Raw genomic sequence first — 27,575 nt, forward strand, 5'->3', positions numbered from 1 at the left:
ACAGTCCACCATCCCTAAACCCTGACCCCAAGTACAGTCCCCCAACCCTGAACCCTGACCCCAAGTACAGTCCCCCAACCCTGAACCCTGACACCTGACCCCAAGTACAGACCCCCAACCCTGAACCGTGACCCCTGACCCCAAGTACACTCCCCCAAAACTGACCCCGGACCCCAAGTACAGTCCCCCAACCCTGAACCCTGACCCCTGACCCCAAGTACAGTCCCCCAATCCTGAACCGTGACCCCTGACCCCAAGTACAGACCCCCAACCCTGAACGGTGACCCCTGACCCCAAGTACAGTCCTCCAACCTTGAACCCTGACCCCTGACCCCAAGTACAGTCCCGCAACCCTGAACCGTGACCCCTGACCCCAAGTACAGTCCCCCAATCCTGAACCGTGACCCCTGACCCCAAGTACAGTTCCCCAACCCTGAACCGTGACCTCTGGCCTCAAGTACAGTCCTCCAACACTGAACCCTGACCCCTGACCCCAAGTACAGTCCCCCAAACCTGAACCGTGACCCCTGACCCCAAGTACAGTCCCCCAACCCTGAACCCTGACCCAAGTACTGATCCCAACCCTGAACCCTGACCCCTGACCCCAAGTACAGTCCCCCAACCCTGAACCGTGACCCCTGACCCCAAGTACAGTCCCCCAACCCTGAACCCTGACCCCAAGTATAGTCCCCCAACCCTGAACCCTGACCCCTGACCCCATTTACAGTTCCCCAACACTGTACCGTGATCCCTGACCCCAAGTACAGTCCCCCAACCCTGAACCGTGACCCCTGACCCCAAGTACAGTCCCCTAACTCTGAACGCTGACCCCTGACCCCAAGTGCAGTCCCCCAACCCTGAACCCTGACCCCTGACCCCAAGTACAGTCCCCCAACAGTGAACCCTGACCCCAAGTACAGTCCCACAACCTTGAATCCTGAACTCTGACCCCAAGTAAAGTCCCCCAACCCTGAACTTTGACCCCAAGTACAGTCCCCCAACCCTGAACCCTGACCCCTGACCCCAAGTACAGTCCCCCAACCCTGAACCGTGACCCCTGACCCCAAGTACAGTCCCCCAACCCTGAACCCTGACCCCAAGTACAGACACCAACACTGAATCCTGACCCCTGACCCCAAGTAAAGCCCCCCAACCCTGAACCCTGACCCCTGACCCCAAGTACAGTCCCCCAACCCTGAACGCTGACCCCTGGCCCCAAGTACAGTCCCCCGACCTTGAACCCTGACCCCTGACCCCAAGTACAGTCCCCCAACGCTGAATCGTGACCCCTGACCCCAAGTACAGTCCTCCAACCCTGAACCCTGACCCCTGATCCCAAGTAAAGTCCCCCAACCCTGAACCGTGACCCCTGACCCCAAGTACAGTCCACCGACCCTGAACGCTGACCCCTGACCCCAAGTACAGTCCCCCAACTCTGAACCCTGACCCCAAGTACAGTCCCTCAAACCCGATCCGTGACCCCTGACCCCAAGTACAGTCCCCCAACCCTGAACCCTGACCCCTGACCCCAAGTACAGTCCCGTCAACCAGAACCGTGACCCCTGACCCCAAGTACAGCCCCCCAACACTGAACGCTGACCCCTGACCCCAAGTAAAGTCCCCCCACCTTGAACCCTGACCCCTGACCCCATGTACAGTCCCCCAAACCTGAACCGTGACCCCTGAACCCAAGTACAGTCCTCCAACCCTGAACCCTGACCCCTGACCCCAAGTACACTCCCCAAAACTGACCCCGGACCCCAAGTACAGTCCCCCAACACTGAACCCTAAACCCTGACCCCAAGTACAGTCCCCCAACCCTGAACCCTGACCCCAAGTACAGTCCCCCAACCCTGAACCCTGACCCCTGACCCCAAGTACAGACCCCCAACCCTGAACCGTGACCCCTGACCACAAGTACACTCCCCCAAAACTGACCCCGGACCCCAAGTACATTCCCCCTACTCTGAACCCTGACCCCTGACCCCAAGTACAGTCCCGCAATCCTGAAGCGTGACCCCTGACCCCAAGTACAGTCCCCCAACCCTGAACCGTGACCCCTGACCCCAAGTACAGTCCTCCAACCCTGAACCCTGACCCCTGACCCCAAGTACAGTCACGCAACCCTGAACCGTGACCCCTGACCCCAAGTACAGTCCCCCAACCCTGAACCGTGACCCCTGACCCCAAGTACAGTTCCCCAACCCTGAACCGTGACCTCTGACCCTAAGTACAGTCCTCCAACACTGAACCCTGACCCCTGACGCCAAGTACAGTCCCCCAACCCTGAACCGTGACCCCTGACCCCAAGTACAGTCCCCCAACCCTGAACCCTGACCCAAGTACTGATCCCAACCCTGAACCCTGACCCCTGACCCCAAGTACAGTCCCCCAACCCTGAACCGTGACCCCTGACCCCAAGTACAGTCCCCCAACCCTGAACCCTGACCCCAAGTATAGTCCCCCAACCCTGAACCCTGACCCCTGACCCCAAGTACAGTTCCCCAACCCTGTACCGTGACCCCTGTCCCCAAGTACAGTCCCCCAACCCTGAACCGTGACCCCTGACCCCAAGTACAGTCCCCCAACTCTGAACGCTGACCCCTGACCCCAAGTACAGTTCCACAACCCTGAACCCTGACCCCAAGTACAGTCCCCCAACCCTGAACCCTGACCCCTGACCCCAAGTACAGCTCCCCAACCCTGAACCGTGACCCCTGACCCCAAGTACAGTCCCCCAACCCTGAACCCTGACCCCAAGTACAGTCCCCCAACCCTGAACCCTGACCCCTGACCCCAAGTACAGCTCCCCAACCCTGAACCGTGACCCCTGACCCCAAGTACAGTTCCACAACCCTGAACCCTGACCTCAAGTACAGTCCCCCAACCCTGAACACTGACCCCTGACCCCAAGTACAGTTCCCCAACCCTGAACGCTGACCCCTGACCCCAAGTACAGTCCCCCAACCTTGAACCCTGACCCCTGACCCCAAGTACAGTCCCCCCACAGTGAACCCTGACCCCAAGTACAGTCCCTGAACCCCGAAACCTGACCCCAAGTACAATCCCCCAACCTGAACCCTGACCCCTGACGCCAAGTACAGTCCCCCAACTCATAACCCTGACCCCAAGTACAGTCCCCCAACCCTGATCCCTGACCCCTGACACCAAGTACAGTCCCGCAACCCTGAACCCTGACCCCAAGTATTGTCGCCCAACCCTGAACCCTGAACCCTGACCCCAAGAACAGTTCCCCAACCCTGAACCGTGAACACTGACTCCAAGTACAGTCCCCCAACACTGAACCCTGACCCCTGACCCCCAAGTACAGCCCGCCAACCCTGAAACCCGAACCCTGACCATAAGTACAGGCCCCCAACCCTGAACCCTGAACTCTGACCCCAGTGCAGTCCCCCAACCCTGAACCCCGAACGCTGACCCCAAGTACAGTCCCCCAACCCTGAACCTTGAACCCAAGTAGAGTCCCCCAACCCTGTACTCTAACCCCTGTCCACAAGTACAGTCCCCCAAACCTGATCCCTGACCCCAAGTACAGTCCTCCAACCTCGAACTCCGAACCCTGACCACAAATATAGTCCCCCAACCCTGAACCCTGACCCCTGACCCCAAGTACAGTCCCCCAAACTTGAACCCTGACCCCTGACCTCAAGTACAGTCCCCCAACCCTGAACGCTGACCCCTGACACCAAGTACAGTCCTCCAACCCTGAACCCTGACCCCTGACCTCAAGTACAGTCCCCCAACCCTGAATCCTGACCCCTGACCCCAAGTACAGTCCCCCAACCCTGAACCCTGACCCCTGACCCCAAGCAGAGTCCCCTAACCCTGAACCGTGACCCCTGACCCCAAGTACGGTCCTCCAACACTGAACCCTGACCCCTGACCCCAAGTACAGTCCCCCAACCCTGAACCGTGAACCCTGACCCCAAGTACAGTCCCCCAACCCTGAACGATGACCCCTGACCCCAAGTACAGTCCCCCAACCCGGAACCCTGACCCCTGGCCCAAGTACAGTCCCCCAACCCTGAACCGTGACCCCTGACCCCAAGTACAGTCCCCCAACCCTGAACCGTGACCCCTGACCCCAAGTAAAGTCCTCCAACCCTGAACCCTGACCCCTGACCCCAAGTACAGTCCCCCAACCCTGAACCGTGACCCCTGATCCCAAGTACAGTCGCTCAACCCTGAACGCTGACCCCTGACCCCAAGCACAGTCCCCCAACACTGAACCCTGACCCCTGACCCCAAGTACAGTCCCCCAACTCTGAACCGTGACGCCTGACCCCAAGTAGAGTCCGCCAACCCTGAACCCTGACCCCTGACCCCAAGTACAGTCCCCCAACCCTGAACCGTGACCCCTGACCCCAAGTACAGACCCCAACCCTGAACCCTGACCCCTGACCCCAAGTACAGCCACCCAACCCTGAACCCTGACCCCAAGTAAAGTCCCCCAACCCTGAACCCTGACCCCTGACACCAAGTACTGTCCCCCAACCCTGAACCCTGACCCCTGACCACAAGTACAGACCCCCAACCCTGAACCCTGACCCCAAGTACAGTCCCCCAACCCTGAACCGTGACCCCTGACCCCAAGTACAGACCCTCAACACTGAACCGTGACCCCTGACCCCAAGTACAGTCCTCCAACCCTGAACCCTGACCTCTGACCCCAAGTACAGTCTCCCAACCCTGAACCGTGACCCCTGACCCCAAGTACAGTCCCCCAACCCTGAACGCTGACCCCTGACCCCAAGAACAGTCCCCCAACACTGAACCCTGACCCCTGACCCCAAGTACAGTCCCCCAAACCTGAACCCTGACCCCTGACCCCAAGTACAGTCCCCCAACCCTGAACCCTGACCCCAAGTGTAGTCCCCCAACGCTGAACCCTGTCCCCGACCCCAAGTACAGTCCCCCAACCCTGAACAGTGTCCCCAAGTACAGTCCCCCAAACCTGAACCCTGACCCCAAGTATAGTCCCCCAACCCTGAACCCTGACCCCAAGTACAGTCCCCCAAACTGAACGCTGACCCCTGACACCAAGTACAGTCCCCCAACCTTGAACCCTGACCCCTGACCACAAGTACAGTCCCCCAACCCTGAACCGTGACCACTGTCCCCAAGTACAGTCCTCCAACCCTGAACCCTGACCCCTGACCCCAAGTACAGTCCCCCAACCCTGAACCCTGACCCCTGACCCCAAGTACAGTCCCCCAACCCTGAACCCTGACCCCTGACCCCAAGTACAGTCCCCCAAACCTGAACCGTGACCCCTGACCCCAAGTACAGTCCCGCAACCCTGAACCGTGACCCCTGACCCCAAGTACAGCCCCCCAACCTTGAACCCTGACCCCAAGTACAACCCCAACCCTGAACCCTGACCCCTGACCCCAAGTACAGTCTGCCAACCCTGAACCATGACCCCTGACCCCAAGTACAGTCCCCCAACCCTTAACCCTGACCCCAAGTACAGTCCCCCAACCCTGATCCCTGACCCCTGACACCAAGTACAGTCCCCCAACCCTGAACGCTGACCCCTGACCCAAAGTACAGACCCCCAACCCTGAACCCTGACCCCTGACCCCAAGTACAGTCCCCCAACCCTGAACCGTGACCCCTGACACCAAGTACAGTCCTCCAAACCTGAACCCTGACCTCTGACCCCAAGTACAGTCCCCCAACATTGAACGCTGTCCCCTGACCCCATTTACAGTCCCCCAACCCTGAACTGTGACCCCTGACCCCAAGTACAGTCCCCCAACCCTGAACCCTGACCCCAAGTACAGTCCCCCAACCCTGAACCCTGACCCCAAGTACAGTCCCCCAACCATGAACCGTGACCCCTGACCCCAAGTACAGTCCTCCAACCCTGAACCCTGACCCCTGACCCCAGGTACAGTCCTCCAACCATGAACCCTGACACCTAACCCCAAGTACAGTCCCCCCAACCCTGAACTGTGACCCCTGACCCCAAGTACAGTCCCCCAACCCTGAACCCTGACCCCAAGTACAGACCCCAACACTGAACCCTGACCCCTGACCCCAAGTACAGTCCCCCAACCCTGAACCCTGACCCCTGACTCCAAGTACAGTCCCCCAACCCTGAACCGTGACCCCTAACCCCAAGTACAGTCCTCCAACCCTGAACCGTGACCCCAAGTACAGACCCCAACCATGAACCCTGACCCCTGACCCCAAGTACAGTCCCCCAACCCTGAACCGTGACCCCTGACCCCAAGTACAGTCCCTCAACGCTGAACCCTGACCCCAAGTACAGACCCCAACCCTGAACCCTGACCCCTGACCCCAAGTACTGTTCCCCAACCCTGAACCCTGACCCCTGACCCCAAGAACAGTCCCCCAACCTTGAACCGTGACCCATGACCCCAAGTACAGTCCTCCAACCCTGAACCCTGACCCCTGACCCCAAGTGCAGTCCCCCAACCCTGAACCCGGACCCGTGACCCCAAGTACAGTCCCCCAAACTGAACGCTGACCCCTGACACCAAGTACAGTCCCCCAACCTTGAACCCTGACCCCTGACCACAAGTACAGTCCCCCAACCCTGAACCTTGACCCCTGTCCCCAAGTACAGTCCTCCAACCCTGAACCCTGACCCCTGACCCCAAGTACAGTCCCCCAACCCTGAACCCTGACTCCTGACCCCAAGTACAGTCCCCCAACCCTTAACCCTGACCCCAAGTACAGTCCCCCAACCCTGATCCCTGACCCCTGACACCAAGTACAGTCCCCCAACCCTGAACGCTGACCCCTGACCCAAAGTACAGACCCCCAACCCTGAACCCTGACCCCTGACCCCAAGTACAGTCCCCCAACCCTGAACCGTGACCCCTGACACCAAGTACAGTCCTCCAAACCTGAACCCTGACCTCTGACCCCAAGTACAGTCCCCCAACATTGAACGCTGTCCCCTGACCCCATTTACAGTCCTCCAACCCTGAACTGTGACCCCTGACCCCAAGTACAGTCCCCCAACCCTGAACCCTGACCCCAAGTACAGTCCCCCAACCCTGAACCCTGACCCCAAGTACAGTCCCCCAACCATGAACCGTGACCCCTGACCCCAAGTACAGTCCTCCAACCCTGAACCCTGACCCCTGACACCAAGTACAGTCCTCCAACCATGAACCCTGACACCTGACCCCAAGTACAGTCCCCCCAACCCTGAACTGTGACCCCTGACCCCAAGTACAGTCCCCCAACCCTGAACCCTGACCCCAAGTACAGACCCCAACACTGAACCCTGACCCCTGACCCCAAGTACAGTCCCCCAACCCTGAACCCTGACCCCGACCCGAAGTACGGTCCCCCAACCCTGAACCGTGACCCCGACCCCAAGTACAGTGCCCCAACCCTGAACCCTGAAACCAAGTACAGACCCCAAACCTGAACCCTGACCGCTGACCCCAAGTACCGTACCCCTAACATGAACTGTGACCCCTGATCCCAAGTACAGTCCCCCAACCCTGAACTCTGACCCCAAGTACAGTCCCCCAACCCTGAACACTGACCCCTGACCCCAAGTATAGTCCCCCAACACTGAACCCTGACCCCTGATCCCAAGTACAGACCGCCAAACCTGAACCCTGACCCCTGACCCCAAGTAGAGTCCCCCAACCCCGAGCTCCGAACCCTGACCACAAGTACAGCACCCCAACCCTGAACCCTGACCCCTGACCCCAAGTACAGTCCTCCAACCCTGAACCCTGACCCCAAATACAGTCCTCCAACCCTGAAGCCTGACCCCTGACCCCAAGTACAGTCCTCCCACCCTGAACCCTGACCCCTGACTCCAAGTACAGTCCCCCAACCCTGAACCGTGACCCCTAACCCCAAGTACAGTCCTCCAACCCTGAACCGTGACCCCAAGTACAGACCCCAACCATTAGCCCTGACCCCTGACCCCAAGTACAGTCCCCCAACCCTGAACCGTGACCCCTGACCCCAAGTACAGTCCCTCAACGCTGAACCCTGACCCCAAGTACAGACCCCAACCCTGAACCCTGACCCCTGACCCCAAGAACTGTTCCCCAACCCTGAACCCTGACCCCTGACCCCAAGAACAGTCCCCCAACCTTGAACCGTGACCCCTGACCCCAAGTACAGTCCTCCAACCCTGAACCCTGACCCCTGACCCCAAGTGCAGTCCCCCAACCCTGAACCCGGACCCGTGACCCCAAGTACAGTCCCCCAAACTGAACGCTGACCCCTGACACCAAGTACAGTCCCCCAACCTTGAACCCTGACCCCTGACCACAAGTACAGTCCCCCAACCCTGAACCTTGACCCCTGTCCCCAAGTACAGTCCTCCAACCCTGAACCCTGACCCCTGACCCCAAGTACAGTCCCCCAACCCTGAACCCTGACTCCTGACCCGAAGTACAGTCCCCCAAACCTGAACCGTGACCCCTGACCCCAAGTACAGTCCCCCAACCCTGAACCGTGACCCCTGACCCCAAGTAATGTCCTCCAACCCTGAACCCTGACCCCTGACCCCAAGTACAGTCCCCCAAACCTGAACCGTGACCCCTGACCCCAAGAATAGTCCCACAACCCTGAACGCTAACCCCTGACACCACGTACAGTCCCCCAACCCTGAACCCTGACCCCAAGTACAGTCCCCCAACGCTGAACCCTGACCCCTGACCCCTGGTACATTCCCCCAACCCTGAACCCTGACCCCTGACCCCAAGTACAGTCCCGCAACCCTGAACCGTGACCCCTGACCCCAAGTACAGCCCCCCAACCCTGAACCCTGACCCCAAGTACAATCCCAACCCTGAACATTGACCCCTGACCCCAAGTACAGTCCGCCAACCCTGAACCATGACCCCTGACCCCAAGTACAGTCCCCCAACCCTTAACCCTGACCCCAAGTACAGTCCCCCAACCCTGAACCCTGACCCCTGACACCAATTACAGTCCCCCAACCCTGAACGCTGACCCCTGACCCAAAGTACAGACCCCCAACCCTGAACCCTGACCCCTGACCCCAAGTACAGTCCCCCAAACATGAACCCTGACCCCAAGTACAGTCCTCCAACCTCGAACTCCTAGCCCTGACCACAAGTACAGTCCCCCAACCCTGCACCCTGACCCCTGACCACAACTGCAGTCCCCCAACCCTGAACACCGAACCCTGACCACAAGTACAGTCCCCCAACCCTGAACCCTGACCCCTGACCCCAAGTACAGTCCCCCAACCTTGAACCGTGACGCCTGACTCCAAGTACAGTCCTCCAACCCTGAACCCTGACCCCAAGTACAGTCCTCCAACCCTGAAGCCTGACCCCTGACCCCAAGTACAGTCCTCCCACCCTGAACCCTGACCCCTCACCCCAAGTACAGTCCCCCAACCCTGAACCGTGACCCCTAACCCCAAGTACAGTCCTCCAACCCTGAACCGTGACCCCAAGTACAGACCCCAACCATGAACCCTGACCCCTGACCCCAAGTACAGTCCCCCAACCCTGAACCGTGACCCCTGACCCCAAGTACAGTCCCTCAACGCTGAACCCTGACCCCAAGTACAGACCCCAACCCAGAACCCTGACCCCTGACCCCAAGTACTGTTCCCCAACACTGAACCCTGACCCCTGACCCCAAGAACAGTCCCCCAAGCCTGAACGCTGACCCCTGACCCCAAGTACAGTCCCCCGACATTGAACCCTGACCCCTGACCCCAAGAACAGTCCCCCAACCGTGAACCGTGACCCCTGACCCCAAGTACAGTCCCCCAAACTGAACGCTGACCCCTGACACCAAGTACAGTCCCCCAACCTTGAACCCTGACCCCTAACCACAAATACAGTCCCCCAACCCTGAACCTTGACCCCTGTCCCCAAGTACAGTCCCCCAACCCTGAACCCTGACTCCTGACCCCAAGTACAGTCCCCCAACCCTGAACGCTGACCCCTGACCCCAAGTACAGTCCCCCAACCCTGAACCCTGACCCCTGACCCCAAGTACAGTCCCCCAATCCTGAACCGTGAACCCTGACCCCAAGTACAGTCCCTCAACCCTGTACTGTGACCCCTGACCCCAAGTACAGTCCTCCAACCCTGAAACCTGACCCCTGACCCCAAGTACAGTCCCCCGACCCTGAACCGTGAACGCTGACCCCAAGTACAGTCCAGCAACCCTGAACCCTGACCGCAAGTACAGTCCCCCAACCCTGAACCGTGACCCCTGACCCCAAGTACAGTCCCGCAACCCTGAAAGCTGACCCCTGACCACGAGTACAGACCCCCAACCCTGAACCCTGACCCCAAGTACAGTCCCCCAAACCTGAACCGTGACCCCTGACCCCAAGTACAGTCCCCCAACCCTGAACCGTGACCCCTGACCCCAAGTAATGTCCTCCAACCCTGAACCCAGACCCCTGACCCCAAGTACAGTCCCCCAACCCTGAACCCTGACCCCTGACCCCAAGTACAGTCCCCCAACCCTGAACCCTGACCCCTGACCCCATGTACAATCCCGCAACCCTGAACCGTGACCCCTGACCCCAAGTACAGCCCCCCAACCCTGAACCCTGACCCCAAGTACAATCCCAACCCTGAAAACTGACCCCTGACCCCAAGTACAGTCCGCCAACCCTGAACCATGACCCCTGACCCCAAGTACAGTCCCCCAACCCAGAACCCTGACACCAAGTACAGCCCTCCAACCCTGAACCCTGACCCCTGACACCAAGTACAGTCCCCCAACCCTGAACGCTGACCCCTGACCCAAAGTACAGACCCCCAAAGCTGAACCCTGACCCCTGACCCCAAGTACAGTCCCCCAACCCTGAACGCTGTCCCCTGACCCCATTTACAGTCCCCCAACCCTGAACCGTGACCCCTGACCCCAAGTACAGTCCCCCAACCCTGAACCCTGACCCCAAGTACAGTCCCCCAACCCTGACCCCTGACCCCAAGTACAGTCCCCCAACCATGAACCCTGACCCCTGACCCCAAGTACAGTCCACCAACCCTGAACCCTGACCACTGACCCCAAGTACAGTCCCCCAACCCTGAACCCTGACCCCAAGTACAGTTCCCCAACCCTGAACCGTGACCCCTGACCCCAAGTACAGTCCTCCAACCCTGAAGCCTGACCCCTGATCCCAAGTACAGTCCTCCCACCCTGAACCCTGACCCCTGACCCCAAGTACAGTCCCCCAACCCTGAACCGTGACCCCTAACCCCAAGTACAGTCCTCCAACCCTGAACCGTGACCCCAAGTACAGACCCCAACCCTGAACCCTGACCCCAGACCCAGAGTACTGTTCCCCAACCCTGAACCCTGACCCCTGACCACAAGAACAGTCCCCCAACCCTGAACGCTGACCCCTGACCCCAAGTACAGTCCCCCGACATTGAACCCTGACCCCTGACCCCACGAACAGTCCCCCAACCTTGAACCGTGACCCCTGACCCCAAGTACAGCCCTCCAACCCTGAATCCTGACCCCTGACCCCAAGAACAGTCCCCCAACCCTGAACCATGACCCCTGACCCCAAGTACAGCCCTCCAACCCTGAACCCTGAACCCTGACCCCAAGTACAGTCCCCCAACCCTGAACTCTGACCCCTGACCCCAAGTACAGTCCCCCAACCCTGAACCCTGACCCCAAGTACAGACTCCAACCCTGAACCCTGACCCCTGACCCCAAGTACAGTCCCCCAACACTGAAACCTGACCCCAAATACAGTCCCCTAACCCTGACCCCTAACCCCAAGTACAGTCCCCCAACCCTGAACGCTGACCCCTGACCCCAAGTACAGTCCCCCAACCCTGAACGCTGACCCCTGACCCCAAGTACAGTCCCCCGACCTTGAACCCTGACCCCTGACCCCAAGTACAGTCCCCCAACCCTGAACCGTGACCCCTGACCCCAAGTACAGTCCTCCAACCCTGACCCCTGACCCCAAGTACAGTCCTCCTACCCTGAACCCTGACCCCTGACACCAAGTACAGTCCCCCAACCCTGAACCTTGACCCCTGTCCCCAAGTACAGTCCTCCAACCCTGAACCCTGACCCCAAGTATAGACCCCAACCCTCAACCCTGACCCCTGACCCCAAGTACAGTCACCCAACCCTGAACCGTGTCCCCTGACCCCAAGTACAGTCCCTCAACCCTGAACCCTGACATCAAGTACAGTCCCCCAACCCTGAACCCTGACCCCTGACCCCAAGTACAGTCCCCCAACCCTGAACGCTGACCCCTGACCCCAAGTACAGTCCCCCGACCTTGAACCCTGACCCCTGACCCCAAGTACAGTCCCCCAACCCTGAACCGTGACCCCTGACCCCAAGTACAGTCTTCCAACACTGAACCATGACCTCTGACCCCAAGTACAGTCCCACAACCCTGAACCCTGACCCCAGACCCCAAGTACAGTCCCCCAACCCTGAACGCTGACCCCTGACCCCAAGTACAGTCCCCCAACCCTGAACCCTGACCCCTGATCCGAAGTACAGTCCCCCAACCCTGAACCGTGACCACTGACCCCAAGTACAGTCCCCCAAACCTGTACCGTGACCTCTGACCCCAAGTACAGTCCCCCAAACCTGAACCGTGAACCCTGACCCCAAGTACAGTCCCCCAACCCTGAACCGAGACCCCTGTCCCCAAGTACAGCCCACCAACCCTGAACCCTGGCCCCTGACCCCAAGTACAGTCCCCCAACCCTGAACTCTGACCCCTGACCCCAAGTACAGACCCCAACCCTGAACCCTGACCCCTGACCCCATTTACAGTCGCCCAACCCTGAACTGTGACCCCTGACCGCAAGTACAGTCCCCCAACCCTGAACCCTGACCCCAAGTACAGTCCCCCAACCCTGAACCCGAACCCCTGACCCCAAGTACAGTCCCCCAACCCTGAACCGTGACCCCTGACCCCAAGTACAGTCCTCCAACCCTGAACCCTGACCCCTGACCCCAAGTACAGTCCCCCCAACCCTGAACCGTGACCCCTGACCCCAAGTACAGTCCCCCAACCCTGACCCAAAGTACAGACCCCAACACTGAACCCTGACCCCTGACCCAAAGTACAGTCCCACAACCCTGAACCGTGACCCCAAGTACAGTCCCCGAACCCTGAACCCTGACCCCGACTCGAAGTACAGTCCCCCAACCCTGAACACTGACCCCTGACCCCAAGTACGGTCCCCCAACCCTGAACCGTGACCCCGACCCAAGTACAGTCCCCCAACCCTGAACGCTGACCCCTGACCCCAAGTACAGTCCCCCAACACTGACCCCTGACCCCTGACCCCAAGTACAGTCCCCCAACACTGAACCGTGACCCCTGACCCCAAAGTACAGTCCCCCAACCCTGAACCCTGACCCCAAGTACAGTCCCACAACCCTGAACCCTGACCCCTGACCCCAAATACAGACCCCCAACCCTGAACCGTGACCCCTGACCCCAAGTACAGGCCCCCAACCCTGAACCGTGACCCCTGACCCCAAGTACAGTCCTCCAAACCTGAACCCTGACCCCTGACCACATGTACAGTCCCCCAACCCTGAACCCTGATCCCAAGTTCAGTCCCCCAAACCTGAACCCTGACCCCAAGTACAGTCCCCCAACCCCGAACTCCGAACCCTGACCCCAAGTACCGTCCTCCAACCCTGAACCCTGAACCCTGACCCCAAGTACAGTCCACCAACCCTGAACCCTGACCACTGACCCCAAGTACAGTCCCCCAACCCTGACCCCTGACCCCAAGTACAGACCCCAACCCTGAACCCTGACCCCTGACCCCAAGTACAGTCCTCCAACCCTGAACCCTGACCCCTGACCCCAAGTACAGCCCTCCAACCATGAACCCTGACACCTGACCCCAAGTACAGTCCCCCCAACCCTGAACTGTGACCCCTGACCCCAAGTACAGTCCCCCAACCCTGAACCCTGACCCCAAGTACAGACCCCAACACTGAACCCTGACCCCTGATCCCAAGTACAGTCCCCCAACCCTGAACCCTGACCCCAAGTACAGTCCCCCAACCCTGAACACTGACCCCTGACCCCAAGTATAGTCCCCCAACACTGAACCCTGACCCCGAGCCCAAGCACAGTCCCCCAACACTGAACACTGACCCCTGACCCCAAGTACAGTCCCCCAAACCTGAACCCTGACCCCTGACCCCAAGTACAGTCCCCCAACACTGGACCCTGACCCCTAAACCCAAGTACAGTCCCCCAAACTTGAACCGTGACCCCTGACCCCAAGTACAGTCCTCCAACCCTGACCCTGACCCCTGACCCCAAGTACAGTCCCCCAACCCTGAACCGTGATCCCTGACCCCAAGTACAGTCCTCCAACCCTGACCCCTGACCCCAAGTACAGTCCTCCTACCCTGAACCCTGACCCCTGACCCCAAGTACAGTCCCCCAACCCTGAACCTTGACCCCTGTCCCCAAGTACAGTCCTCCAACCCTGAACCCTGACCCCAAGTACAGACCCCAACCCTCAACCCTGACCCCTGACCCCAAGTACAGTCACCCAACCCTGAACCGTGACCCCTGACCCCAAGTACAGTCCCTCAACCCTGAACCCTGACACCAAGTACAGTCCCCCAACCCTGAACCCTGACCCCTGACCCCAAGTACAGTCCCCCAACCCTGAACGCTGACCCCTGACCCCAAGTACAGTCCCCCGACCTTGAACCCTGACCCCTGACCCCAAGAACAGTCCACCAACCCTGAACCGTGACCCCTGACCCCAAGTACAGTCCTCCAACCCTGAACCATGACCTCTGACCCCAAGTACAGTCCCCCAACCCTGTACCTTGACCCCTGACCTCAAGTACAGTCCTCCAAACCTGAACCCTGACCCCTGACCACAAGTACAGTCCCCCAACCCTGAACCCTGATCCCAAGTTCAGTCCCCCAAACCTGAACCCTGACCCCAAGTACAGTCCCCCAACCCCGAACTCCGAACCCTGACCCCAAGTACCGTCCTCCAACCCTGAACCCTGAACCCTGACCCCAAGTACAGTCCACCAACCCTGAACCCTGACCACTGACCCCAAGTACAGTCCCCCAACCCTGACCCCTGACCCCAAGTACAGACCCCAACCCTGAACCCTGACCCCTGACCCCCAGTACAGTCCCCCTACCCTGAACCGTGACCCCTGACCCCAAGTACAGTCCCCCAACACTGAACCCTGACCCCAAATACAGTCCCCCAACCCTGACCGCTGACCCCAGGTACAGTCCCCCAACCCTGAACGCTGACCCCTGACCCCAAGTACAGTCCCCCAACCCTGAACCCTGACCCCTGACCCCAAGTGCAGTCACCCAACACTGAACCCTGACCCCTGACCCCAAGTACGGTCCCCCAACCATGAACCGTGACCCCTGACCCCAAGTACAGTCCTCCAACCCTGAATCCTGACCCCTGACCCCAAGTACAGTCCTCCCACCCTGAACCCTGACCCTTGACCACAAGTACAGTCCCCCAACCCTGAACCGTGACCCCTAACCCCAAGTACAGTCCTCCAACCCAGAACCCTGACCCCAAGTACAGACCCCAACCCTGAACCCTGACCCCTGACCCCAAGTACAGTCCCTCAACCCTGAACCCTGACCCCAAAAACAGACCCCAACCCTGAACACTGACCCCTGACCCCAAGTACTGTCCCCCAACCCTGAACCCTGACCCCTGACCCCAAGTACAGTCCCCCAACCCTGAACGCTGACCCCTGACCCCAAGTACAGTCCCCCGACATTGAACCCTGACCCCTGACCCCAAGAACAGTCCCCCAACCTTGAACCGTGACCCCTGACCCCAAGTGCATTCCTCCAACCCTGAACCCTGACCCCTGACCCCAAGTACAGTCTCCCAACCCTGAACCCCGAACCCTGACCCCAAGTACAGTCTCCCAACACTGAACCCCGAACCCTGACCCCAAGTACAGTCCCCCAACCCTGAACGCTGACCCCTGACCCCAAGTACAGTCCCCCGACATTGAACCCTGACCCCTGACCCCAAGAACAGTCCCCCAACCTTGAACCGTGACCCCTGACCCCAAGTGCATTCCTCCAACCCTGAACCCTGACCCCTGACCCCAAGTACAGTCCCCCAACACTGAACCCTGACTCCAGACCCCAAGTACAGTCCCCCAACCCTGAACGCTGACCCCTGACCCCAAGTACAGTCCCCCAACCCTGAACCCTGACCCCTGACCCGAAGTACAGTCCCCCAACCCTGAACCGTGACCACTGACCCCAAGTACAGTCCCCCAAACCTGTACCGTGACCTCTGACCCCAAGTACAGTCCCCCAACCCTGAACCGTGAACCCTGACCCCAAGTACGGTCCCCCAACCCTGAACCGTGACCCCTGACCCCAAGTACAGCCCTCCAACCCTGAACCCTGGCCCCTGACCTCAAGTACAGTCCCCCAACCCTGAACTCTGACCCCTGACCCCAAGTACAGCCCCCAACCCTGAACCCTGACCCCAAGTACAGACTCCAACCCTGAAACCTGACCCTGACCCCATTTACAGTCCCCCAACCCTGAACCGTGACCTCTGACCCCAAGTACAGTCCCCCAACACTGAACCCTGACCCCAAATACAGTCCCCCAACCCTGACCCCTAACCCCAAGTACAGTCCCCCAACACTGAACGCTGACCCCTGACCCCAAGTACAGTCCCCCAACCCTGAACCCTGACCCCTGACCCCAAGTACAGTCCCCCAACACTGAACCCTGACCCCTAAACCCAAGTACAGTCCCCCAACCTTGAACCGTAACCCCTGACCCCAAGAATAGTCCTCCAACCCTGAACCCTGACCCCTGACCCCAAGTACATTCCCCCAACCCTGAACCGTGACCCCTGACCCCAAGTACAGTCCTCCAACCCTGACCCCTGACCCGTGACCCCAAGTACAGTCCTCCTACCCTGAACCCTGACCCCTGACCCCAAGTACAGTCCCCCAACCCTGAACCGTTTCCCCTGACGCCAAGTACAGTCCTCCAACTCTGAACCCTGACCCCTGAGCCTAAGTACAGTGCTCCCGCACTGAACCTTGACCCCTGACCCCAAGTACAGTCCCCCAACCCTGAACCGTGACCCCTGACCCCAAGTACAGTTCCTCAACTCTGAACCCTGACACCAAGTACAGTCCCCCAACCCTGAACCCTGACCCCTGAACCCAAGTACAGTCCCCCAACCCTGAACGCTGACCCCTGACCCCAAGTACAGTCCCCCGAACTTGAACCCTGACCCCTGACCCCAAGAACAGTCCCCCATCCCTGAACCGTGACCCCTGACCCCAAGTACAGTCCCACAACCCGGAACCCTGACCCCAGACCCCAAGTACAGTCCCCCAACCCTGAACGCTGACCCCTGACCCCAAGTACAGTCCCCCAACCCTGAACCCTGACCCTTGACCCGAAGTACAGTCCCCCAACCCTGAACCGTGACCACTGACCCAAAGTACAGTCCCCCAAACCTGTACCGTGACCTCTGACCCCAAGTACAGTCCCCCAACCCTGAACCGTGAACCCTGACCCCAAGTACAGTCCCACAACCCTGAACCGTGACCCCTGACCCCAATACAGCCCACCATCCCTGACCCCTGACCCCATTTACAGTCCTCCTACCCTGAACCCTGACCCCTGACCCCAAGTACAGTCCCCCAACCCTGAACCTTGACCCCTGTCCCCAAGTACAGTCCTCCAACCCTGAACCCTGACCCCAAGTACAGACCCCAACCCTCAACCCTGACCCCTGACCCCAAGTACAGTCACCCAACCCTGAACCGTGACCCCTGACCCCAAGTACAGTCCCTCAACCCTGAACCCTGACACCAAGTACAGTCCCCCAACCCTGAACCCTGACCCCTGACCCCAAGTACAGTCCCCCAACCCTGAACGCTGACCCCTGACCCCAAGTACAGTCCCCCGACCTTGAACCCTGACCCCTGACCCCAAGAACAGTCCACCAACCCTGAACCGTGACCCCTGACCCCAAGTACAGTCCTCCAACCCTGAACCATGACCTCTGACCCCAAGTACAGTCCCCCAACCCTGTACCTTGACCCCTGACCTCAAGTACAGTCCTCCAAACCTGAACCCTGACCCCTGACCACAAGTACAGTCCCCCAACCCTGAACCCTGATCCCAAGTTCAGTCCCCCAAACCTGAACCCTGACCCCAAGTACAGTCCCCCAACCCCGAACTCCGAACCCTGACCCCAAGTACCGTCCTCCAACCCTGAACCCTGAACCCTGACCCCAAGTACAGTCCACCAACCCTGAACCCTGACCACTGACCCCAAGTACAGTCCCCCAACCCTGACCCCTGACCCCAAGTACAGACCCCAACCCTGAACCCTGACCCCTGACCCCCAGTACAGTCCCCCTACCCTGAACCGTGACCCCTGACCCCAAGTACAGTCCCCCAACACTGAACCCTGACCCCAAATACAGTCCCCCAACCCTGACCGCTGACCCCAGGTACAGTCCCCCAACCCTGAACGCTGACCCCTGACCCCAAGTACAGTCCCCCAACCCTGAACCCTGACCCCTGACCCCAAGTGCAGTCACCCAACACTGAACCCTGACCCCTGACCCCAAGTACGGTCCCCCAACCAAGAACCGTGACCCCTGACCCCAAGTACAGTCCTCCAACCCTGAATCCTGACCCCTGACCCCAAGTACAGTCCTCCCACCCTGAACCCTGACCCTTGACCACAAGTACAGTCCCCCAACCCTGAACCGTGACCCCTAACCCCAAGTACAGTCCTCCAACCCAGAACCCTGACCCCAAGTACAGACCCCAACCCTGAACCCTGACCCCTGACCCCAAGTACAGTCCCTCAACCCTGAACCCTGACCCCAAAAACAGACCCCAACCCTGAACACTGACCCCTGACCCCAAGTACTTTCCCCCAACCCTGAACCCTGACCCCTGACCCCAAGTACAGTCCCCCAACCCTGAACGCTGACCCCGACCCCAAGTACAGTCCCCCGACATTGAACCCTGACCCCTGACCCCAAGAACAGTCCCCCAACCTTGAACCGTGACCCCTGACCCCAAGTGCATTCCTCCAACCCTGAACCCTGACCCCTGACCCCAAGTACAGTCTCCCAACCCTGAACCCCGAACCCTGACCCCAAGTACAGTCTCCCAACACTGAACCCCGAACCCTGACCCCAAGTACAGTCCCCCAACCCTGAACGCTGACCCCTGACCCCAAGTACAGTCCCCCGACATTGAACCCTGACCCCTGACCCCAAGAACAGTCCCCCAACCTTGAACCGTGACCCCTGACCCCAAGTGCATTCCTCCAACCCTGAACCCTGACCCCTGACCCCAAGTACAGTCCCCCAACACTGAACCCTGACTCCAGACCCCAAGTACAGTCCCCCAACCCTGAACGCTGACCCCTGACCCCAAGTACAGTCCCCCAACCCTGAACCCTGACCCCTGACCCGAAGTACAGTGCCCCAACCCTGAACCGTGACCACTGACCCCAAGTACAGTCCCCCAAACCTGTACCGTGACCTCTGACCCCAAGTACAGTCCCCCAACCCTGAACCGTGAACCCTGACCCCAAGTACGGTCCCCCAACCCTGAACCGTGACCCCTGACCCCAAGTACAGCCCTCCAACCCTGAACCCTGGCCCCTGACCTCAAGTACAGTCCCCCAACCCTGAACTCTGACCCCTGACCTCAAGTACAGCCCCCAACCCTGAACCCTGACCCCAAGTACAGACTCCAACCCTGAAACCTGACCCTGACCCCATTTACAGTCCCCCAACCCTGAACCGTGACCTCTGACCCCAAGTACAGTCCCCCAACACTGAACCCTGACCCCAAATACAGTCCCCCAACCCTGACCCCTAACCCCAAGTACAGTCCCCCAACACTGAACGCTGACCCCTGACCCCAAGTACAGTCCCCCAACCCTGAACCCTGACCCCTGACCCCAAGTACAGTCCCCCAACACTGAACCCTGACCCCTAAACCCAAGTACAGTCCCCCAACCTTGAACCGTAACCCCTGACCCCAAGTATAGTCCTCCAACCCTGAACCCTGACCCCTGACCCCAAGTACATTCCCCCAACCCTGAACCGTGACCCCTGACCCCAAGTACAGTCCTCCAACCCTGACCCCTGACCCGTGACCCCAAGTACAGTCCTCCTACCCTGAACCCTGACCCCTGACCCCAAGTACAGTCCCCCAACCCTGAACCGTTTCCCCTGACGCCAAGTACAGTCCTCCAACTCTGAACCCTGACCCCTGAGCCTAAGTACAGTGCTCCCACACTGTACCTTGACCCCTGACCTCAAGTACAGTCCTCCAAACCTGAACCCTGACCCCTGACCACAAGTACAGTCCCCCAACCCTGAACCCTGATCCCAAGTTCAGTCCCCCAAACCTGAACCCTGACCCCAAGTACAGTCCCCCAACCCCGAACTCCGAACCCTGACCCCAAGTACCGTCCTCCAACCCTGAACCCTGAACCCTGACCCCAAGTACAGTCCACCAACCCTGAACCCTGACCACTGACCCCAAGTACAGTCCCCCAACCCTGACCCCTGACCCCAAGTACAGACCCCAACCCTGAACCCTGACCCCTGACCCCCAGTACAGTCCCCCTACCCTGAACCGTGACCCCTGACCCCAAGTACAGTCCCCCAACACTGAACCCTGACCCCAAATACAGTCCCCCAACCCTGACCGCTGACCCCAGGTACAGTCCCCCAACCCTGAACGCTGACCCCTGACCCCAAGTACAGTCCCCCAACCCTGAACCCTGACCCCTGACCCCAAGTGCAGTCACCCAACACTGAACCCTGACCCCTGACCCCAAGTACGGTCCCCCAACCAAGAACCGTGACCCCTGACCCCAAGTACAGTCCTCCAACCCTGAATCCTGACCCCTGACCCCAAGTACAGTCCTCCCACCCTGAACCCTGACCCTTGACCACAAGTACAGTCCCCCAACCCTGAACCGTGACCCCTAACCCCAAGTACAGTCCTCCAACCCAGAACCCTGACCCCAAGTACAGACCCCAACCCTGAACCCTGACCCCTGACCCCAAGTACAGTCCCTCAACCCTGAACCCTGACCCCAAAAACAGACCCCAACCCTGAACACTGACCCCTGACCCCAAGTACTTTCCCCCAACCCTGAACCCTGACCCCTGACCCCAAGTACAGTCCCCCAACCCTGAACGCTGACCCCGACCCCAAGTACAGTCCCCCGACATTGAACCCTGACCCCTGACCCCAAGAACAGTCCCCCAACCTTGAACCGTGACCCCTGACCCCAAGTGCATTCCTCCAACCCTGAACCCTGACCCCTGACCCCAAGTACAGTCTCCCAACCCTGAACCCCGAACCCTGACCCCAAGTACAGTCTCCCAACACTGAACCCCGAACCCTGACCCCAAGTACAGTCCCCCAACCCTGAACGCTGACCCCTGACCCCAAGTACAGTCCCCCGACATTGAACCCTGACCCCTGACCCCAAGAACAGTCCCCCAACCTTGAACCGTGACCCCTGACCCCAAGTGCATTCCTCCAACCCTGAACCCTGACCCCTGACCCCAAGTACAGTCCCCCAACACTGAACCCTGACTCCAGACCCCAAGTACAGTCCCCCAACCCTGAACGCTGACCCCTGACCCCAAGTACAGTCCCCCAACCCTGAACCCTGACCCCTGACCCGAAGTACAGTGCCCCAACCCTGAACCGTGACCACTGACCCCAAGTACAGTCCCCCAAACCTGTACCGTGACCTCTGACCCCAAGTACAGTCCCCCAACCCTGAACCGTGAACCCTGACCCCAAGTACGGTCCCCCAACCCTGAACCGTGACCCCTGACCCCAAGTACAGCCCTCCAACCCTGAACCCTGGCCCCTGACCTCAAGTACAGTCCCCCAACCCTGAACTCTGACCCCTGACCTCAAGTACAGCCCCCAACCCTGAACCCTGACCCCAAGTACAGACTCCAACCCTGAAACCTGACCCTGACCCCATTTACAGTCCCCCAACCCTGAACCGTGACCTCTGACCCCAAGTACAGTCCCCCAACACTGAACCCTGACCCCAAATACAGTCCCCCAACCCTGACCCCTAACCCCAAGTACAGTCCCCCAACACTGAACGCTGACCCCTGACCCCAAGTACAGTCCCCCAACCCTGAACCCTGACCCCTGACCCCAAGTACAGTCCCCCAACACTGAACCCTGACCCCTAAACCCAAGTACAGTCCCCCAACCTTGAACCGTAACCCCTGACCCCAAGTATAGTCCTCCAACCCTGAACCCTGACCCCTGACCCCAAGTACATTCCCCCAACCCTGAACCGTGACCCCTGACCCCAAGTACAGTCCTCCAACCCTGACCCCTGACCCGTGACCCCAAGTACAGTCCTCCTACCCTGAACCCTGACCCCTGACCCCAAGTACAGTCCCCCAACCCTGAACCGTTTCCCCTGACGCCAAGTACAGTCCTCCAACTCTGAACCCTGACCCCTGAGCCTAAGTACAGTGCTCCCACACTGAACCTTGACCCCTGACCCCAAGTACAGTCCCCCAACCCTGAACCGTGACCCCTGACCCCAAGTACAGTTCCTCAACTCTGAACCCTGACACCAAGTACAGTCCCCCAACCCTGAACCCTGACCCCTGAACCCAAGTACAGTCCCCCAACCCTGAACGCTGACCCCTGACCCCAAGTACAGTCCCCCGAACTTGAACCCTGACCCCTGACCCCAAGAACAGTCCCCCATCCCTGAACCGTGACCCCTGACCCCAAGTACAGTCCCACAACCCGGAACCCTGACCCCAGACCCCAAGTACAGTCCCCCAACCCTGAACGCTGACCCCTGACCCCAAGTACAGTCCCCCAACCCTGAACCCTGACCCTTGACCCGAAGTACAGTCCCCCAACCCTGAACCGTGACCACTGACCCCAAGTACAGTCCCCCAAACCTGTACCGTGACCTCTGACCCCAAGTACAGTCCCCCAACCCTGAACCGTGAACCCTGACCCCAAGTACAGTCCCCCAACCCTGAACCGTGACCCCTGACCCCAATACAGCCCACCATCCCTGAACCCTGGCCCCTGACCCCAAGTACAGTCCCCCAACCCTGAACTCTGACCCCTGACCCCAAGTACAGTCCCCAACCCTGAACCCTGACCCCAAGTACAGACCCCAACCCTGAACCCTGACCCCTGACCCCATTTACAGTCCCCCAACCCTGAACTGTGACCCCTGACCCCAAGTACAGTCCCCCAACCCTGAACCGTAACCCCTGACCCCAAGTACAGTCCCCCAACCCTGAACGGTGACCCCTGACCCCAAGTACAGTCCTCCAACCCTGAACCCTGACCCCTGACCCCAAGTACAGTCCCCCCAACCCTGAACCCTGACCCCTGACCCCAAGTACAGTCCCCCAACCCTGTCCCCTGACCCCAAGTACAGTCCCCAACACTGAACCCTGACCCCTGACCCAAAGTACAGTCCCCCAACCCTGAACCGTGACCCAAAGTACAGTCCCCCAATCCTGAACCCTGACCCCGACTCGAAGTACAGTCCCCCAACCCTGAACACTGACCCCTGACCCCAAGTACGGTCCCCCAACCCTGAACCGTGACCCCGACCCAAGTACAGTGCCCCAACCCTGAACGCTGACCCCTGACCCCAAGTACAGTCCCCCAACACTGAACCCTGACCCCTGACCCCAAGTACAGTCCCCCAACCCTGAACCCTGACCCCAAGTACAGTCCCCCAACCCTGAACGCTGACCCCTGACCCTAAGTACAGACCCCCAACACTGAACCGTGACCCCTGACCCCAAGTACAGGCCCCCAACCCTGAACCGTGACCCCTGACCCCAAGTACAGTCCTCCAAACCTGAACCCTGACCCCTGACCCCAAGTGCAGTCCCCCAATCCTGAACCGTGACCCTTGACCCCAAGTACAGTCCTCCAACCCTTAACCCTGACGCATGACCCCAAGTACAGTCCCCGAACCCTGAACCCTGACCCCTAACCCCAAGTACAGTCCCCCAACCCTGAACCCTGACCCCAAGTACAGACCCCGAACCCTGAACCCTGAATTCTGACCCCAAGTACAGTCCCCCAACCCTGAACCCTGACCCCAAGTAGAGACCCCAACCCTGACCCCTGACCCCATTTACAGTCCCCCAACCCTGAACCCTGACCCCTGACACCAAGTACAGTCCCCCAACCCTGAACGCTGACCCCTGACTCCAAGTACAGTCCCCCAAACCTGAACCCTGACCCCAAGTACAGTCCTCCAACATCGAACTCCGAACCCTGACCACAAGTACAGTCCCCCAACCCTGAACCCTGACCCCTGACCCCAAGTACAGTCCTCCAACCCTGAACCCTGATCCCTGACCCCAAGTACAGTCCCCCAAACCAGAACGCTGACCCCTGACCACAAGTACAGTCCACCAACCTTGAACCCTGACCCCTGACCCCAAGTACAGTCCCCCAACCCTGAACCGTGACCCCTGACCCGAAGTACACACCTCCAGCCCAGAGCCCTGACCCCTGACCCCAAGTACAGTCCCCCAACCCTGAACACTGACCCCTGACCCCAAGTACAGTCCCCCAACCCTGAACGCTGACCCCTGACCCGAAGTACACTCCCCCAACCCTGAACCCTGACCCCAGGCCACAGGTACAGTCCCCCAACCCTGAACCGTGACCCCTGACCCCAAGTACAGTCCCCCAACCCTGTACCGTGTCCCCTTACCCCAAGTACAGTCCCCCAACCCTGAACCATGACCCCTGACCCCAGGTACAGTCCCCCAACCCTGAACCATGACCCCTGACCCCAAGTACAGTCCCCCAACCCTGAACCCTGACCCCAAGTACAGCCCTCCAACCCTGAACCCTGACCCCTGACCCCAAGTACAGTCCCACAACCCTGAACGCTGACCCCTGACCCCAAGTACAGACCCCCAACACTGAACCCTGACCCTTGACCCCAAGTCAGTCCCCCAACCCTGATCCGTGACCCCTGACTCCACGTACAGTCCTCCCACCCTGAACCCTGACCCCTGACCCCAAGTACAGTCCCCCAACCCTGAACCCGGACCCCTGACCCCAAGTACAGTCCGCCAACCGTGAACCCTGACCCCTGACCCCAAGTACAGTCCCCCAACCCTGAACCGTGGCCCCTGACCCCCAGTACAGTCCCCCAACCCTGAACCCTGACCCGAAGTACAGACCCCAACCCTAAACCCTGACCCCTGACCCCAAGTACAGTCCCCCAACCCTGAACCGTGACCGCGACCCCAAGTACAATGCACCAACCCTGAACCCTGAAACCAAGTACGGACCCCAAGCCTGAACCCTGACCCCTGACCCCAAGTACAGACCCCCAACCCTGACCCCTTACCCCAAGTACAGTCCCCCAACCCTGAACTCGGACCTCTAACCCCAAGAACAGTCCCCAACTCTGACCCGTGACCCCTGAACCCAAGTACAGTCCCCCAACCCTGAACACTGACCCCAAGTACAGTCCCCCAACTCTGAACCCTGACCCCTGATCCCAAGTACAGCCCCCAAACCTGAACGCTGACCCCTGACCCCAAGTACAGTCCCCCAACATTGAACCCTGACCCCTGACCCCAAGTACAGTCCCCCAACCCTGAACCGTGACCCCTGACCCCACGTACAGTCCTCCAACCCTGAACCCTCACCACTGACCCCAAGTCCCACAACTCTGAACCCTGACCCCTGACCCCAAGTACAGTCCCCCAACCCTGAACACTGACCCCTGACCCCAAGTACAGTCCCCCAACCCTGAACCCTGTCCCCATGTACAGTCCCCCAAACCAGAACCCTGACCCCAAGTATAGTCCCCCAACCCTGAACCCTGACCCCTGACCCGAAGTACAGTCCCCCAAACCTGAACCCTGACCCCAAGTACAGTCCTCCAACATCGATCTCTGAACCCTGATCACAAGCACAGTCCCCCAATCCTGAACCCTGACCCCTGACCCCAAGTACAGTTCCCCAACCCTGAACCCTGATCCCAAGTACAGTCCCCCAAACCTGAACGCTGACCACTGACCCCAAGTACAGTCCCCCAACCTTGAACCCTGACCCCTGACCCCAAGTACAGTCCCCCAAGCGTGAACCGTGACCCCTGACCCCAAGTACAGTCCCCCAAACCTGAACCGTGACCCCTGACACCAAGTACAGTCCCCCAACCCTGTACCATGACCCCTGTCCCCAAGTACAGTCCTCCAACCCTGAACCCTGACCCCTGACACCAAGTACAGTCCCCCAACCCTGAACCGTGATCCCTGACCCCAAGTACAGTCCCCTAACCCTGAACGATGACCCCTGACCCCAAGTACCGTCCCCCAACTCTGAACCCTGACCCCTGACCCCAAGTACAGTCACCCAAACCTAAACCGTGACCCCTGACCCCAAGTACAGTCCCCCAACCCTGAACCGTGACCCCTGACCCAAAGTACAGTCCCCCAAGCCTGAACCGTGACCCCTGACCCCAAGTACAGTCCCCCAACCCTGAACGCTGACTCCTGACCCCATGTACAGTCCCCCCACCCTGAACCCTGACCCCTGACCCCAAGTACAGTCCCCCAACCCTGAACCGTGACCCCTGACCCCAAGTACAGTCCTCCAACCCTGAACCCTGACCCAAAGTACAGCCCCCAACCCTGAACCATGACCCCAAGTACAGACCCCAACCCTGAACCCTGACCCCTGACCCCAAGTACAGTCCCCCAACCCTGAACCCTGACTCCTGACCCCAAGTACAGTCCCCCAACCCAGAACCCTGACCCCAAGTACAGACCCCAACCCTGAACCCTGACCCCTGACCCCAAGTACAGTCCCCCAACCCTGAACGCTGACCCCTGACCCCAAGTACATTCCCCCAACCTTGAACCCTGACCCCTGACCCCAAGTACAGCCCCCAACGCTGAACCGTGACCCCTGGCCCCAAGAACAGTCCCTCAACCCTGAACCGTGACCCATGACCCCAAGTACAGTCCTCCAACCCTGAACCCTGACCTCTGACCCCAAGTACAGTCCCCCAACCCTGATCCCTGACCCCTGACCCCAAGTACAGTCCTCCAACCCTGAACCCTGACCCCTGACCCAAGTACAGTCCCCCAACCCAGAACCCTGACCCCTGATACCAAGTACAGACCCCCAAGCCTGAACGCTGACCCCTGACCCCAAGTACAGTCCCCCAACCTGGAACCCTGACCCCTGACCCCAAGTACAGTCCCCCAACCCTGAACCGTGACCCCTGACCCCAAGTACAGTCCCCCAAACCTGAACCGTGACCCCTGACCCTAAGTACAGTCCCCCAACCCTGAACCCTGACCCCTGACCCCAAGTACAGTCCCCCAACACTGAACCCTGACCCCTGACCCCAAGTAAAGACCCCCAACCCCGAACGCTGACCCCTGACCCCAAGTACAGTCCCCCAACCCTGAACCCTGACCCCTGACCCCAAGTACAGTCCGCCAACCCTGTTCCGTGACCCCTGACCCCA

Source organism: Carcharhinus amblyrhynchos, unplaced genomic scaffold (assembly GCF_965287045.1).
Source record: "Carcharhinus amblyrhynchos unplaced genomic scaffold, sCarAmb.v2.hapA chromosome_123, whole genome shotgun sequence".
NCBI classification, from domain to species: domain Eukaryota; kingdom Metazoa; phylum Chordata; class Chondrichthyes; order Carcharhiniformes; family Carcharhinidae; genus Carcharhinus; species Carcharhinus amblyrhynchos.